Source organism: Podarcis raffonei, chromosome 7 (genome assembly GCF_027172205.1).
Source record: "Podarcis raffonei isolate rPodRaf1 chromosome 7, rPodRaf1.pri, whole genome shotgun sequence".
Lineage (NCBI taxonomy): Eukaryota > Metazoa > Chordata > Lepidosauria > Squamata > Lacertidae > Podarcis > Podarcis raffonei.
In genome coordinates this window covers 16,726,356-16,744,776 of record NC_070608.1, presented here as the reverse complement: position 1 = coordinate 16,744,776, position 18,421 = coordinate 16,726,356, and the positions used below count along the sequence as shown (strand labels likewise).

Here is an 18,421-nt window from a genome sequence, read left to right as displayed (position 1 = left end):
GCATGAGTTTGACCAAACTGTGGGAGGCAGTGGAAGACAGGAGTGCCTGGCATGCTCTGGTCCATGGGGTCATGAAGAGTCGGACACGACTAAACGACTAAACAACAACAACAACAATATATAGGGTGCCTACATTCTGCATGTGGAAAGGGCTTTAGATACCTATTAGGTCCATAAATTACCATATAGCATATATTCAACACAAAAAACAGCACAGACAATTTGTTGTTGATAAAAGGCAGGTGGACACAGAAAGGACCCCATTACCTTCAGTAGCTTAGCGCCTCATCAAACCTAAATCCGGCCCTGGCCGTCCTACAGATTATTTCTGTTTAAAAGCAATGGAGGACGGGCAGACAAAAAATGGGGGGTCAAGGAGGGTCAGTTGTGGTGGTGGGGGGAGTGGGAAACGTCCCTATTTTCACCTGAGGAATGTTGGAGGGTGTGGGGTTTGCAGTGCAATGCTGTCACTGGTAAGAGAAGCAGAGAATAGGGGCAACTTTTAATGGAGGTTCAAGGAGACAGGGAGACTGAATGCAGGGAGAGAAAACATGAGAGAAAACAGAGATGGAGAAGAATTTGGTTTGGTCCACATTTTTAACTGAATGGCCCTCATTTTCACCTCCTGGGTTCGTACATCAATTTGAATGCAATTTTTTTTTGGCATTCACTTAAAATCATCACAGATTATTGTGGAAACAGGGTAGGCCAAACACATGGAAAAGTGACGTGTGTCAGAAATAGACGACCCATCTCACTAAAAGGGAACCCGGGCTTGGAATTTGTCCTGCTTTGCTGTTCTTTGTAAACGCGACAAACATTGCAAACATTGTCTATTTTTCTCGTCTTGGGATTTTTGGTTTCACATTGTAAACTACCCTTGGGAGAAGCTGGGATTAATATTATGTCTTCATATTAAACAACACAAAAAACATACAGCATCTCTTTTGACTAAGCAGCAGAACAAAAACCATTTGTTGTTTGGAAAACGGTCTTGAGATGCATTTCTGAGCTCAACAGATGCTATTGCAATTTTTGTCGCTAGAATGATCTTGGGGTGAGGAAGACTGGCTCCGATTAATGTCGGATTGTTATCATTTTTTAATAAATCCACGTTTGGAATAGGTGATTAATGAATTGATTTAATGCACCCCATTAAGTCACTCATGCTTTCCATTCTGGAAATATTGATGCAAAAGTTGCCCCACGAAGGCATCAATTTATTGTCACTGGAGAAAGAGGCTTGACAACCAATACAGCCAACCAAGAGCAACCAAGCACCAATACAATCTCACCTTAATCAGCATAGTAAAGGATGAAAAATGGCTAGAAAGAGTCAGAATGTGTAACTGTGGGCCAGCAGGGGACAAATTAGCTGGGCTAGGGAGGGAGTAAGAGCTGTGTGTGTGTGTGTGTGTGTTGTGATGCAAGACTGGTTTGGAGAAGAAATTTTGGCAATTAAACACAGAGGACCGGTGACCCCCGTTTCTCAAAATTAAAGCGTTTAGCTAGACCCTACTGCTTTCTTTCCAATTCCATCAATCATTTCAGAACCATTTACCAAAAACACACATCAAATCCCTAACAGTTTCAAGCCAGTTATTAGCTAATTGTGCTTTTGGCAAACCTGCAAATGGCTCTCAACTTGCCAGCCTGCTGGTTCCAGAGACAAAAAAGGATCAAGATTGAATCTCTCCTTGCCCCCCCCCCCGCCCCACCTCACATCCCTTAAACACACACACACATGCACCTTCCTTTTCGACAGAGATTTCTGTACTCTGCAAATAGTATAGTAAAATAGTAAATTTTTTACTTTGACAGTAAAATCCTGCACAAAAACTTCACAATATTAATAATCTCATTTAATCATAGCCTGCAGACACTGAATGTTTTAAAGGTATTCTCTCTCTCTCTCTCTCTCTCTCTCTCTCTCTCTCTCTCTCTCTGTGTGTGTGTGTGTGTGATACATTTCTACTGTACATGGACATATGCATTTCTGCTTTTATATTTAGTCTCAAGAGGCTGTGAAGACTGCAGTAAACAAATTTTCAGTTACAGGCCCCATCATTAGGAGAGTCCCATTTGCTGAAAGTAGTGTGTATAACCAGCATCTTAAAAAGCAGAGACATCACCTTGCCAACAAAGGTCCGTATAGTAAAAGCTATGGTTTTCCCAGTAGTGATGTATGGAAGTGAGAGCTGGGCCATAAAGAAGGCTGATCGCCAAAGAATTGATGCTTTTGAATTATGGTGTTGGAGGAGATTCTTGAGAGTCCCATGGACTGCAAGAAGATCCAACCTATCCATTCTGAAGGAAATCAGCCCTGAGTGCTCACTGGAAGGACAGATCCTGAAGCTGAGGCTCCAATACTTTGGCCGCCTCATGAGAAGAGAAGACTCCCTGGAAAAGACCCTGATGTTGGGAAAGATGGAGGGCACAAGGAGAAGGGGACGATAGAGGACGAGATGGTTGGACAGTGTTCTCGAAGCTACCAGCATGAGTTTGATCAAACTGCGGGAGGCAGTGGAAGACAGGAGTACCTGGGGTGCTCTGGTCCATGGGGTCACAAAGAGTCGGACACGACTAAACGACTAAACAACAAGTGTGTATAACTTGCATGGGAATAAGTGTGGTTGTATGGGAAAAAGCCGCTTGGAACAGATTAAGAGTCCCTCCACCACCACGACCCAATGTAATTCCAAACTACAGAAGATGCAACTGATAGGCTGTATTAAAAAAGAATAAAACCCGGTAATCTCATCCCCTGTCTCCCTTTTTTATATCACCTTTTAAAATCAACTTTTTCTTGAACCTTCTCCCTTAGATTTACACAAAACATTGTGACAAACTATAGCTGCAATGATGCACAGTTACGCTGATCCAATTCCAACCAGCCAACCAAATCCATATACAGTGTGCATGGAGAGAATTCTAGGAAGTCTACTATGAACAAGTGACAACTGACTCCCAAAATGCCCGTATCTTAGAATCACAGCATTGCAGAGTTGGAAGGGACCACAAAGGTCATACCCCCCCCCCCCGATATTTTTTTGCTCAAGGTGGGGCTCAAACATACGACCCTGAGATTAAATGTCTTATGCTCTGCTGACTGAGCTACCCCAGCTGCTGCATCTGTTCCTTTCAACAGCACTGAAATTTGCAGAAACCAGCAGGCGAGGCTTTTCCAGATGTGGTGAGTATCATACCATCTTCTCATGCCTGCACATCTGGCTGCACTTGGAAGCACAGGAGCAAGGGCTAGTAAAAAAAGCTGCCAGTAAAACACTGGAAAGGGACGAACAGAAGCGCCTGTGAGCTCTCGTTTGCAGGCACGACGCCATTCTGTGTCACCAGGCTTATAAAACAGGGCAGCACGTACTCTGCACTGGAATAAAATTAAATCTACCCACCTAGGCATTCCAAATTCAGCACAACGGTAAAGCCAAATCCCACAATCTGCACAGGTTATGCAAACTGGGAGAATGCCAAATTGCTTTTATTTTGCAAACACCCTGCAACCTTTATGCATTTTCAGCAATTGTTTGCTTAGTCACGGAATGAGCCACGAGAGACCCCCAGACCTCAGCCTCCAACCACTGGAGATCTTATTTAGCTAGGCAGCCACCCACCTGGTTTCTGAAGTTCCTCAAGCATATCTCCACATCCATAAGGACCAGAAACTTGCCATAAAAACGGAAAAGAGAAGAAAGAAAGCAGAGCTATTCAGGAAACCGGACCCAGATTTCGTACCACATTCTGCGTTCCTGAGGAATCACAGCATACATCCCACCCTGCTTATATCAGCAGGATAATTAACAACACCGATTTCTTTTTCTCCCCATGGACAGCAGATTGACCTTACAATTCAACAGCTTGCTTGGCACCATTCATGGGAGGAAAGCCACATTAAGAAGAGACAGTTAAAAAACCGAAGTTGCTATCTCCCCATTTCTAAGCACCAGCCTTTTTCTTCCCCTCAGTGTTTGTCGCACGATGGGAAAGTTTAACATGTACTAGAATAGGTTCCCCCTTTAGGGCTAATATATGCCAGTCCTATATTTCCCATCATTAATGTGCTAAAAATGTGAAAATCCAGTTAATGTTCTGGATAGCTACAAGCTCTGCAAAATGTCAGTTTTAGAGACGACATAAGAAAGAAATAAATTCAAACACTTTTTTAAAAAGTAGGCTGAGAAATGTGAATGTGGCAAATTTCCTCTGCTGGAACATCTTTCCTCCCCTATAAACTCGTCTGCTACTGAGATGCAGAACCTGAGGTTTTTAATGCTGTGTCACCGAAAGTCTAACCACCTACCTCTACCCTTCAAACATGGATAGCCGTGTGAGATGCTCAAAGAAGAGCATGATGGGAATATCTACACTTGCTGTTGGTCCAAGCTGGGGAAGGCTTCATAGCTCATTGGTAGAGCTTTCGCCTTGCACGCAAAACATCCCAGGGTTCAGTCTGACTTGTAACTGGCACCCCCTTTGTATAGGGCATACTAGAAATGGGAACACAACTTCCTCTCTTCCCAGGTCTCACTCCTCTTGTCCTATGTGACATGCTTTGTTGGGCTCTGGAGAAAAGGAGAAGTTGTCTTTCCCTTTGTTTGGCTGCGTTGGTGCAAGGCAGGCCCAGAGGTGGAGCCCACCCACTCATCGCAGTCTCCGTCTGCTTGGGAGGGATCCAGAGGTAGAGGCTGGAGGGGGAAAGCAGGGGTCAGTTTCGTCTCCAGCTAGATCAGAGGAACTCTGTTGTGTCGTTACTTTCTGTGAATAACATCTAATCGCATTACGAGTCTCAATTTATTTCCTGCCCTGTGGATGGCTTGTGCTTGCCCGACAGCTCCTTGACACCTACTGTACCAAGGAAAAATTCACGTTTACAGTGGTGCCTCAGGTTAAGAACTTAATTCGTTCTGGAGGTCCATTCTTAACCTGAAACTGTTCTTAATCTGAGGTACCACTTTAGCTAATGGGGCCTCCTGCTGCCGCCGCGCCGCTGGAGCATGATTTCTGTTCTCACCCTGAAGCAAAGTTCTTAACCCAAGGTACTTTTTCTGGGTTAGCGGAGTCTGTAACCTGAAGTGTCTGTAACCCGAGGTACCACTGTATAGGAATCGTCCCCTGTCCTAACTGGAGAAGTCTGAGACTGAACCTGGGAACTTCTTGAACACCAAACATGTGCTTTGCCACTGGGCTACAGACCCTCCCCAAGAAAGCAGAAGAGCATAGCTAAAGGATGGCCAGTTGGCCACCTCTCCTTTACCTCCTTCAAGTGGAAAAACGGGCCTGGTTTGTCCACCTGTATACCTACTGTCTCATCTCTATCTAGATCCGCTCGTGCTTGCAGACCTCACACAGCATTTTGGCAGCAGTTTCTATAGGTTAATTATGAATGGTGAGTAATTTGGGAATTCCAAAAGAGGAAAAAAAGAGAAAGAGTTGGCACCATGCGTGCGTTCACATCTTATTAAGAGCTGAATATCTTTAACAATATCCTGCTTAGGAGCTGTCCCTGAAGGGACAGGAGATAGACAGTTGGTAACCTTTTAAGAGAAATGGATTAGTTCATTATATTAGACTTGGAAGGCGATCAAGGAAAATTTGAGGCCACTTTTGGAATACAATCACGATATGAAGGTAAAGTAGGGGCGGGGACTACCCAGAGACATTTTAATCAAATTATACAGCAATGGACTTAAGAAACTAATTGAGCAAGCCTTATGGCAAAATAAAATAAAACGGGGGGAATAAAAATCCAAGTCTGCTTTAATCAGGCAAATATCCAAGTGTTTTTTTGAACTTCTCGCCAGAAACATTAAAGAAGCACGCAGTGCAGTCCCTGCTGCGTTGACCCACTCAGTGAGACCCACTGAGCTCATTGAGGCGACTCCCTAGTGAGTTTGCTTTAGGATTGCAATGGGAGACAGCTTTAAAGTCTGGGAGTACAGGCTCAGCACAAAACAAAATCAGTTTGCAAGGTGCGTTTTCCACCAGAATAAATTCATTTTACATGGGGAGAAGGACTGGGGGTGGGTGTTTGTGTGTGTGCAGGGCCGTTTCAAGGGAATGTTGAGGTTGGGACTCCAAGAAAGGCGAAGGGCCTGCTGAGCCCAATGCCCAGGTAGATTAGAGGCAGCGTGAGGGAACCGAAAATAAATGCCATAGATATCTACCCTATCGAGTCATGCAAACCAACCCAAAGGGTAACGCTTCTGCCGTCAAGCGCTGCCCCGTGTGGCGAACCACTGAACTGCAAGTAGCGGCTTGTCTCCGTCAGGAGTCATCTGGTGAACCAATCAAGTAAGAAGTATAAATGGGTCCCTTTCGCAGCACTGAGGCCTCCCTGAGGTTTTGTCAAGACATTGAGGAGAACCACGGGACAGAACACCTCCCTGTTCCTGCCAGGGAAAAAGGGGTGAGTAAAGATCTACATCTGGAACAAGGGAGGGGATAAAGATCTACATCGGGATCTGCTGATCCCTGGGGATTCTGTCGCCTCATGGGTGGGCCGGCCCTGGGGAAAGGAGGTAGCTCACTGGTAGGGCATCCGCTCTACTTGCAGAAGGTCCCAGATCCCTGATATCTCCAGGGAGGGTTGGGAGACACCCTGGAGAGCTACTGCCAATAGGTGTAGACAATACTGAACTAGATGGACCAATGATGTGGGTCAGTATTAGGCAGCTCCATGTGTTCCCATGACTAGGCCCAAGCTTTGGCTTTTGTTCTACAGGTCTAGCTTTCCGATTCTGGCTGCTGGATCCTGGCTCCTAATTCAGTCCACCACACATAGTACAGCCCTGACAAGGTCATATGAGGAAGAAATAAATTGTAAAGGTGTCCACTCTGCCTTTTGACTTGTGCACTTGAGCACCAGCTATCCACCCTCTGCCCCAACAGACCAGGGCAAAAGCACCCAAGAACACTTACTCCTAAACATGGGACTTTACAGAGCAATGGAGAATAATAATAATAATAATAATAATAATAATAATAATAATAATAACACGAGAGCAGAAATTTAATTTTAGGAGCTTGACGCAGCACAAAGGATGAGCTATCAGTCTGACACACATCCCCCCCTTCCATCTGTGAAAAGCTTCTTGAATGTGTGAAGTGGTTATGCAAACGGCAACCTTTCACCAAGGTCCCTTTGTAGGAACCTGAATCACAGCCTCTTAACAGAGCAAAAATGCATCAACAGCCAGCCTGGTAGCAGATTGTGGGATAACAAGCATCTAAGAGGTTCCATTTGGACAGAGATGTTTTGTCTGTTGCATGAAAGATTCAAATGCTCCCACCCACCTCGGCTCTTATTACATCTAGCTGAAAATCTAAACACTGGCGTGCAATTTCTGAAATATCCCAATTACCAGTAATTTTTATGCTGAAAAAGTGTTCTCTCTTAGCTGGATCTAGGCAAAAGTGTGAAGTGTGAGAATCTCAGGTCCCCACGTCTTATGCGGTGGGGAATCAAGGGCAGAGTAGCATCTTGTATGCTGATTTACATCCGGGGTAACCTAACGTGGTGTTCTCCCCAAACAGTTGGACTACAGGTCCCATCATCCTTGATCACTGGCATTGCTGTCTGGGGTTGATGGGAGTTGGAAGCGGTGTTAGAAATTAGCCAGGCGCCAGGTGCATTTTGCGACTGGTGCAGGTCCAATGGTGACCATGTGGACATCTCTGGATGCCAGGTTGATGACTGACATCTCTATTCCCCCGCCCCCAAGTAAGCAGAAGAGCTTATTTATTGCATTTATATCTCACCTTTTTCTCCCGTCCATGGTTCACCCCCCTCCCTCCGTTAGTCCCTACAACGACCCTGTGAGGTAGGTTAAGAGGCTGTGACTGGCCCAAGGTCACCCACAGAACTTCCTGAGTGAGGATTTGAACCCTGGCCTCCTAGGTCCTAGTCTGACACTCTAACCACTACACCACCCTGGCTTCCTAGAGTACTTATGCTATGGGACAGGCCAATAAATTAAGTAGGCAAATAAATAAGGGGAAAACAAAATGTCACTGAGAGAAGGATCTGAAATATTTTCCTTGAAGCTTGAATTTGTTTTATTCTGGATTGTTTCATTTGATGTTTTGATGTGTTGTAAACCGCTTTGAGAGTTTTTTCTTTAAAATCTAAAGCAGTATAGAAAATAATGATACCTGAATCATGATATCTGAAGGAGCGTCTCCACCCCTATCCTTCTACCCGGACACTGAGGTCCAGCTCTGAGGGCCTTCTGGCGGTTCCCTCACTGCGAGAAGCCAAGTTACAGGGAACCAGGCAGAGGGCCTTTTCGGTAGTGGCGCCCGCCCTGTGGAACGCCCTCCCACCAGATGTCGAAGAGAACAACAACTACCAGACTTTTAGACGACATCTGAAGGCAGCCCTGTTTAGGGAAGCTTTTAATGTTTGATGCATTACTGTATTTTAATATTGTGTTGGAAGCCGCCCAGAGTGGCTGGGGAGGCCCAGCCAGATAGGTGGGGTATAAATGATAAATTATTATTATTATTGTTATTATTATTATTATTATTAAGAATAATGATTACAATCATCATCATCATCCCACTGGAAAAAAGGCGCCTAGACATACTGTTGTGGTGACCACAACCTAGGTTTAAGGTGCCATTTGGTGATTAGCTTACACACCTGAGTTTCTAACTCTGGTTAGAAGCCAACAATGCTTGAAGAACACCATGTTGACTACCTCTGTTCTAAGTACACCCCTTTAAAAAATGACACTTTAACTATAGGGAAATGCATATTTTGAAAACAACACTGCAAGAGTAAACCCTACACAAATCCCGAGTGGAGTCCCTAAAACAGTTGGATGGAGCCTTGTATGTCTCCTTCCTGCAACTCCTGCAGCCGAGCTGCTTCCAGACATATTGCTCTGCTTTCCTTTCCTGATGCTGCCAATGCAACGATTTGACTTCACCCCTAGAGGCACACTCCATTGTCTCTCGAAACAGACTGATGATGCCAATGGTATGGAAGATGAGGGCAAGTGGTTCACCTGTTTGGTTGGCTTCAGATTATTTGGGTAGCTATGTTGTTGTTCCTAGTGTGTGAAGAGATCCATTTCGGGGGGGAAAGAGCAACTATATAGCCTTTTCGATCTAATTCTAAGGACATACATATGGCAGACTGTGGAAGCAGACCTTGGTTTGTACATCCTCCCAGCTGTGTGGAAAGCTCTGTCCCAGTGCTTGGGAATAAAGGGGTTCAGTTTAACAAAGTTCACCAAATTAATTCAAAAATCTCTGAACTAAACCTAAAAGTAGTTCCCATACTTGCTGGGTGAAATGAACTTGACCTAAGTTAGTTTTGGGTGGAACTTTGAATGATTTCTAGTTAATCTTTAAGTGTGTGTGTGTGTGTGTGTGTGTGTGTGTTTATTCTTTAGACTCTTGGGGCTTTCAAGCTTAAAGATCAAACCTGCAGGGGGAAATTAATTAACCGATTCACATTCCACTACCTGTGTGCTTTGATGGGTTTTTAAAAGCCTTCTTAAGTATATTTTATACTTCAGCACAGCAGCCTGCAACATTCTGAACACTGAATTTTTGTGTGTGTGCCAAGGAATATTTGGGTGAACTCAAAGTGAACTGTGAACTGAACTCTTTCATTTCGTAAAGGGTCAAACACGAACTGGAATTAGTTCCTTTTTGGACATGCTGAACTTTAACTAGTTCCTTTCAGAAAGGGACTTCCTATGCTAAGCTCGTTCCCAAATGTGGGGCTGTAGATCAATGAATAAGCCATAAAACTGGGGAATAAGGTCTCGTTCTCCCTCAGGTCAAGTTGCAATGGCAGTCTTGGGTGGACATTACCCTGCAGGAGTATATATTCCCAAGTGCTTCAAGTACTTTTATTAGCCATTTTATTCTTGCTGTTGGGGTCTGAGCAAAGAGCCCTCATTCCCCGCCCTGCCGTCATTCCACAAATATCCGTCACACATTTTATTAGCTTTCAGCCTGCTTTCCATAATGATTAAGTGGTGCATGCTTTCAGCTAATACCTTTTTAGGCAGTATAAACAAATGGCCCTATTTGTAATCAATTCTAATTTATTCACACTTTAATTGAAATATCCCTCCTTCCCACCACCCATAGCTGAGAAAACATACACGACCTCATCCATCACGCAGGTGTAAACACCAAAGTGCTGTGCTGGCAATTATCAGAATGCACAACATTCTTGTAATTTCAACTTCTCGATCTAACACGCTGCTTTGGGGGGGGGGGAGAAAGTATCAGTCCTGTCAATCAATGCTTGGATTAGGCAGCGGCTCTGAATTCCCGAATAGTCATTATCCCAACCCGTAGAAGCAAACAGCAAGGGTTCTGCATCAATTAATCAGCCATAACTTACATTCCTCCCCAGTGTTTAAGGCTTCTCCCTCGTCGCTACACTGAAGAGATTATAAACTACCCAGGGAACCATTTTAATTCATAATGGCCATGATTCCTCAGTCCCCTGCTAATTTTAGCCTCGATCCTGTCTAAAATCATGGAGTTTCACTCTAGATGGTGAACCCGTCTAGCTAGTTCTGCGACTGCCAGTATTAATGGTCTCAATATTTCAGGTTTTAGAAGACAAACCTGAGATCTCTACACCACAACTTGCCAGCTAGTCAAAAGATCCATGAATGACCTTGGGAACTAGAGGTCAGTAGAGTTCAAAATTTGCAGATCTGGTGGTCTTTACTTTTAAGCCTCAGTCTGAAAGAGAGAATCATGTGCAAAAGGTGGGATATAAATGCAATAAATAACATTTATTATTATTATTTATTAGATTGATACTTCATGTTTTCTTCCAAAGGAGCCCAGGTCAACGTACATATCACTAGCAATACAATCAGAAGCTGTAAAAAACAACTTTCTCAAACAGTTTAGAACAACCTTTTGTAAAAGTTTGTAACTTCTGAATACAACCACATGCTCTCAACTAATAATTTCAAGGTTGCCAGGGACAGAACTTTCAGCCATCAAATACCTAGGTAAAATGGGATGTTTAAAATTTTCCCCTAAAAGTTAATAGTGGGGGAGACTGTATAAATAAAAAACATGGGACCCTCTTGGAAAATGGTATCCACCTGCCTCTTTCTTTTAGAAGCACACTCAACCTATACAGGAAATAGATAGTTATGGCAATGGCTTCAGCCGCACATCACAGCAGGCCCCTGTTAAATAGCTTGCTGTGAATGATCAGATGGTACCCACTTTATTCATCCCATTGGATTAAAACTATGTCTGGCAATTTGCAGTCAAGGTTTTTCCTGTGCCTCCCAAGGATTTAGTGTGGCTTGTTGCTTCCCCATTTGTGCTAGGGGAAGAGCAAAACGGGAAGATCTGCTTGCTCACAGTAAGCCAATAACCATGGTTTACTGTGACATGTGGACCAACCTAATGTCACATAGGTTAGGGTAAGACTCAGATCATGATTCACCACAAACTGAAGACCAGTTTGGTGGTTACCTTCAGCAAACCGCTTCCTCGCCAAACTGGGTGCCCAAGAGTTCTTGCACATTGCACAGATTTTCTGGTCAAAATGTGAACATTCAGTTCACATGGATTGCTGACGTGGACTATTGTGAATGGACTGGGGTCCAGAACACACCTCACAATCTCCTGGGGCTGCAAGCTGAGAAAGTTTGAGGAGGTCTTGTAGGTTGTCTAGGCCAACTTATTTCCTGCTCAGTGGAAGGAAACCAAAGTTAGAGCATTCCCAACAGATGGCTGTCCAGTCTCTGGTTGAGATCTCCACTGATGACGAGCCAACCACCTCTCTAGGTAAGTGGTTCTACTCCTGAACTGCTCTTACCACCAAGAGATTTCTGGCCAACCCTAATCTACACTCCTGCAGCTTAATCCCATTCTATCTAGACCTCTCCTCTTGAGCACCAGAGGACCAGAATTTGCTGTCTTCTATGTATCAGACTTTTGGACATCATAAGATTTGTAGTTCATTGTAGTTCAAGATTTCACTGTCCACAATTGCTGCTCTTGTAGCTCTAGGCTTTAGTGTAAAAGCCACTAAGTTAGAGCAGGCTCTTGGACGTTATCTTGGAAATTCTAACAGCCACCCCTTCATTTTCCTCCAAGATATATCTCAAAAGAGAAGCCAAGGCCAGCAAGGAGTTCAAGTCCGACAAAATGCATTTCACAAGCACCATACTTAATCGGCTGTCGGGTGCAGTGAAGCAGGTTAACATTGCCAGCCGGCTGCCTGCTGTGGCAGTAGGAAACATCCTACTAAAGGTTTTACCTCCCCTCCCCACTGTTTTCTGAGCCAAAAAAACAAAACAAAAAAAATGGCCGGGGGGGGGGGGAGAGCTGCTGTGGCAAGCACCCAAATCTTTCCAGTTCTCCTTTCCTGAAAATGCACACTCCGTAGGAAAAAAAGCATATACTATCATCCCAAATACAGCATCTGGATCAGTTAAAGTGTCGCAACAGCTAAAGTAATTAAATACACATGATACTTCAGGGCAAAACGGCAAGAGTTCTTCCTTATTTTTTCCAGCGTATTAAGTTTCAGCTATTAACCAATCGGGAAGTTTGCAGCACATGAATTCTTAATGCAGATAGTTCAGAACTACCGAAGAGAGAAAGAGCAAGGCGGGGAGACAAAGAGAGAGCGCCCAAAGAGAATCCCCGGTTCTGTTCCACCGAACGCCTTGCTGGCTGCTTTCCATTAAGGTATCTTGGCTTTTAAATAAGCTGTCAAGTAAGACTTGGCACCCGAAACAGAAAAGTGAGTAACGGCTTTTGCAGGAAACCCAACAGCTCAACTGCGTGTCAAGAGAGACGGTCGTCTAGGAGTGAGCTCTAATGCAGCACACTTGGACAGGCGCCACTGCCATTAAATTGGCCGCGTCTGGATTGAGGATCAGTGCCATTTAGGGATAGCCTTTCACAAAACACACACACACACCCTATACAATTGGTAGGAATTTCAAACTTCTTTCCACTCAAGCACTGGTTTTCCGAATTCAGGGTGGGGGAAGTTTGGAAGGTGCAAAAACATAATTGGAAAACTCTCTCTCCCCCCTTCCTGCTTAAAGGGCTAATTGATTTCGCAGGTGTTTAATTATCATTTGCTGTGAGATAATACCTTGTAGTGCCATAAAAAATGGATTTAATTTTCGAGTGCTTGCAGAACCATTGCCAAAGCCAAGTTAGAGCTAAAGCAAGATAATTATTCTATAAATCAAACACACTGCCTCCTTTCTTTGAAATTTTTAATACTTGGCTATAATGATATCTGACGACCTTGAAACCAACATAAAAAGGAGTTTTGTGCCAAGCGCCAAGAGGCAGCCATCAAGAGTATTTCATTCAGTCTGGTTCATTAACATTGGCTCAGCCAGGCATTGCACCCTTGATGCAGCCAAGCAAAATAGGCTGAGGTGTTAGCAAAGTGGCAGAAATTATGGAAACGCTGGTCGCCGTGGCCCTTTTGGAACACAGGAAAGCCAACAAACGCGACACAGCCAAGCTGGATTTGCGAAAGGAGCTCTGCAAAATAACTTTCAACAATAGATTTTGAAAGTGCAGAGGGGGAAAAGACCAATCCCTGCCCATGATGGAGAACCAGGCTCCTAGAACACGTCTTAGAATCTAGCGCACCAGAATACGAAGAAACCAGATTATGATACAGCTGAAGGTTTAGCTACGCCTTGTTGCTCAGAAGAGAAATAGAGGCAGAACGGGCATGTGATTCTGGATGTATTCTGCAATTGTTGCATCACTTTCATCGTGAACTAGTTGTGATTTTTCAGGAGGTGATCATGATATAAGCCTGATATTATAGGGGAAAGTGCACGGGGTCATGCTAGCATGGATGGAACACGGGAAGTTACATTATACAGAGTCAGACCGATTGGTCCAGTTAGTTCAGCGTAGCCTGCACTGACTGAGATCAGAGCTGTCTTTCCCATTGGGTTTACTGGCATTGCGCCAGGGCACCGGCCTCTCAGGGGCACCCCAGTGAGTGGTGGAGCTGCGTGGCTTTTGCCAGCCTCCCCTTTTCCTCCTGCCTGCCCGTCAGCTGTGCCCCGTCAACCATATGGCTGGCAGGTGTACAGCTTGCCTCCTAAGCCTCCGTGAGAGGAGAGCGATCCCCACAGAGGCTTGGGAAAAGGTTGACAACTCTGGGAAATGGGGGGTGGGGCACCGGAGGGATCTTTGCACCACGGTGCCTGATATGCTTAAGACGGCCCTGGCTGGGATTGAATCTGAGCAATTCTGGGTGCAAGGCAAGTGCTCAGCCATTGGACCTTCCCAATGCCATTCCATATGGCCCAAGGTTTCTCTATCGGCTTAATCAACACATACGGAGGAATCGGAAGAAGTCACCCTGGGGAAATAGGTCATAGTTGTGACTAAGGTCCATTCTGCAACTTACGGATGGCTTTTGAGTCACCCTAAGGGACATGGGTGTCATTTTGGTGTGGCTCCTCCACTAAACATTGGAAATAATTCATGGGAGGAGAAGCCTATGGCATTATGAGTCAACCCTTTGTCAAAACCATCAAGTTCCCACAACTGTGGATTGTGGAAGTCACTTAAAAAAAAAATGGATGCAATCTGTAGGTTGGACACCCTGTGCACACAGTGATATCTGATGTGCACCGTGAGAGTTTCTTCCAGTTCTGAGACCACTGATGGGGTAAGTACTGGATCTTTCCATCCCGTGACAGCCTAGTTGAAAGGGACAAAGGGAGAAGATGGCCAAGCTCCTACTACACCAGGGCTATAATGTCATTGTGCAGATGGGCACTAAGGTATTTTAAATCACATTTACAGCCTCTAATGGCTGTTCAGCTGCTCGCTGTGCAGTGCTATGCTATACATAAAAATACTCCGATATAGAAGCCATTAAAGTCAAGCTCGGCTCTACTTAGTGAAATATGCCTTAATGATTTCATCGGACAGGAGCATCTTCAGTGAATAGACAAGCCCTATTTCGGATAAATCTATGTTGCATGTCTTTGGGCAGACACATCACGGACCTGACAAATGCATCAAGTTTTATTTCCCACAGGAGGGGTCATGGGATCTAAAACTCATTACTCTTCGACTAATATTAAAAGGAGTGATTTCTCACTTGCTAATACTTTGCGTCACTTTTGGAGATGTTGATGGGTTTTAGGGCAGGACTTTCATATAACTACGCACGTCCGAAAGAACAATACTGCATGCTTGATGTAACTATCCATGGGATTAAAGATGCTTACTACCATCTTTCCGTCTGGCTCAAAGAAGCCCAACTCAGAAGCATGGCTAGCCTGAGCTGTTCGGAGCTCAGAATTAAGTTGGGACATGGAAGATGTCATTGTTAGATGGAATCATATTCCATTTTGCCAGTTTCTGCTGTCAACCGAAACGAAGAACGAAATAAAAACGAGCGTCAGAAATGTCTGGAAGCGGCTGATCAGCTTCATTCCTTCCTCAGCAGAGGTCAGCCTTCCAGATGTTGCTGGTCTCCCATTTTCCACCAGCATTGGAATGATCAATGTTCCATTGTAGCCCAACAAAATCTGCAGGGTACCAGAAGGCTACCGTAGATGATACTACACTTCTTTTAAAACAAGATGTCCAAATGCGACACAGTCTCCTGATTTGGCAACACCAGTGCAGAGTTATTCTTGGGATCACAGGAAAGATCAAAGGACCATAGCAGTGCAACCCCCTGCTGGGGCAGGCCACCCACACACCCAGCCACCCATGTGATCCATATGTGACATTTGTGTCACAAGCAGGGAGGAGGTGTGCACAAAGTGGTGCTTCCACGTAGCAAACAACTCAAAGCCACATGCAATGGGAAAAGGCAGAAGAGGACCCTTCCTCGAACAAGCATCAGCCAAGAAAAAAACATCCCACCCATCCTCTAACACAAATGCAGAAAATGAGATGGATCCTGAGCCTTGGGTTCATGCCATACCACAAAAAAAATCTGGTCTGTGGTTAAGGCATTTTCCTCAGATGTCCTGGTACATGTGGGAAAGTAAAACCAAGTTCATATGAGGTGGCATGGTGGGACTTTTCCCAACCATCAGAGGTCCTTTGTTCGTGCTAATTATACTACAAAACAAATTTGGATTTTTTAATTTTTTATTTTTTGGAGGGGTGATGAGTTGGGAAAACAATTCCACAGATCTTCGAGGAGAAGCTGTGGGCCACTGAACAAGCTTTTTTTCTGCTGGTACACAAAATATCTGCATTAATTGATGCTTGACCACATCTGCATCCAGAATATTTGGTTTGCTCCGTTGCATCAGGCTGCGAGGTGCTGAAACGCAGCCCCAGTCTTCCGCCCGCCGACTTCCTCCAGCAGCGGAGGAGCCAGCACCCCGCAGGATCAAACCACTTTCCTTTTAGCATTCTTCCCGCGCTGCTAGAATGTGCTAAGTCCATTTGTGAGCTAATACATTATTTACACAAGTTATTCAGGCATAGCAGCCAGGATATGAAACATTTATCAACAAAGGGTCCAGTTTGTCATTTAAAAATAATTATGTTTCTTTAGGAGAAACTAACAAATTCTGTTGGCCTAGAATTATTTATTACACAACTTCGCTGGCACAAAGGGATGCTCTGTTTTAAGACGCCGGTAATTTTGAAGCAGGGAAGGCAGCCTGTCTCTGGAGAACTTTCCGGTGGCTTTTTAAGCATTCTATCAAGGTGAGGCCCTCATTGGTCACCTGTCCAGGTAGGCAGCCTACGGGAATCCCTTAAAAAGAGACCCCGCCCTTCCTATCCCTGCAGTTGTACAATTTGGCCAATAGGTGGTGCACTTCCATGTTACCATTCCACCCAACAAACCATGTCTTTAGGCTGCATTTTTTTAATCGAAACATACAGAGTTGTTATGGTTTATTTATCTCTTTTGGCTGCCTGATGGGAAACTCACAGTACAGACCTGGGGAAGGTTCGTTGGGACTGACTTGCCCTTCCAGCATTTGCTGCTCAGCAAAAACAAGAAAGGTGATGAAATGGAAGTCTAGCAGAAATCACTGTGCTGACGGGATGAGTTAGTTGGATAACAACCATCCTCTGTAGCGATTGTGTGTGAAGCTATATATATATATATATATATATATATATACACACACACACACACACACACACACACACACACACACATATATGCATATATATATAAACCCTGCAATAATGCAGCAAATTATTTTCCCCCAGTATGGATCTTTAAGTAGCCAGAACAGCACTACCCAAACACTGAGATAGCTCAGTTGGTAGAGCATGAGACTTAATCTCCAGGACGTGGGTTCAAGTCCCACACCGGACAAAAGATTCCTGCATTGTGGGAAGTAGGATTGTCTGATTCTTTCCAGCTCTGTAATTCTACACAAGCACCAGCAAGGGTTGGAGGATCCTCAGGTTTTGCAGAAGTATTTTTAAGTTAAAAATAAATAAATAGAAAATGAACCTGAATTGGGTGGTGGGGGAGGGGAGTCTCCACATAGTCCAGTAAGGACAGAACCATCTCAGTGGGCACAGAATACACACTCTGGGGTGTGTGGGGGGGATGAGGGTAGACAGAATGGAGTATCACACAACAGGGCTTGGTAAGTAGCAGCACGCTCCATGCCGCAACATTTTGTTGCGGGCCCTGCTTGTTATTACACAAAAGCAAATCAACCCATCATTTGTCCCTAAGGAGTTTAGCAGAAGCCTATGGAGGACACACACACACACACACACACACACACACACCCCGCCTGCTGCCCAAACAAAGCTTAATTTGCTGTCTGAGCTGTCAAGCTCAAGCAGTTTTAGTTTTTAAACTTCAGCAGAAGCGGTGACTCTGTCCCTCACATCTTTCCACCCGCCGCCGCTGTTTCCTAGCTTCTATTCTTTCTTCCGCCTTGACAGCGACAGCAGACGCGGAACATTCTGGTAGCCTCCCCTTCTCAACGGCATTCTTGGGGAACAGGGTAATTACTTCGCCAACACATTCCCAAAAGCGGCGAGGGGGGGAGAGAGGAAGGAAAGAGAGGGGAGCCAGGACTGTCTCCTTATCAGTGAGCATTCTGGTAAATTCAAAGCAAACCCTCTGAAGTGGCGTATATACGAACACCCTCCCTGATCCAGCACCTTCAAGGCCTGTCTATTTCCGCCTGTCAAAACACTTCGGAAAGTGGTGGCTGAGTGAAGCGTTTGGCACCAGTCTGGCGGAGACGCTATATGGCAGATGAGTGTCATCCCTATTCTCTGGGAAACTGCTCAGCTCACAACCTTTAACGCTTAAGGGGGGGGAAAAACCTTTCATTTTTAAAAAAAACACTTTTCGTTTAAACGCACGGACGGCTTTTGCACACAGCTGCAAATGCCACGGAGACAGGCGCTGAGCTTCCCTCTCTGTCTTTGCAACTCAGGCCTCATT

The 18,421-nt window shown here is 44.8% G+C and overlaps 1 protein-coding gene across 1 annotated transcript in view; it reads right to left on the bottom strand.

Annotated features, from left to right (window-relative positions):
- The window catches only part of EXT1 (exostosin glycosyltransferase 1), a 256,049-nt gene that overhangs the window by 38,732 nt on the left and 198,896 nt on the right, over positions 1-18,421 (bottom strand). The window lies entirely within an intron of this gene.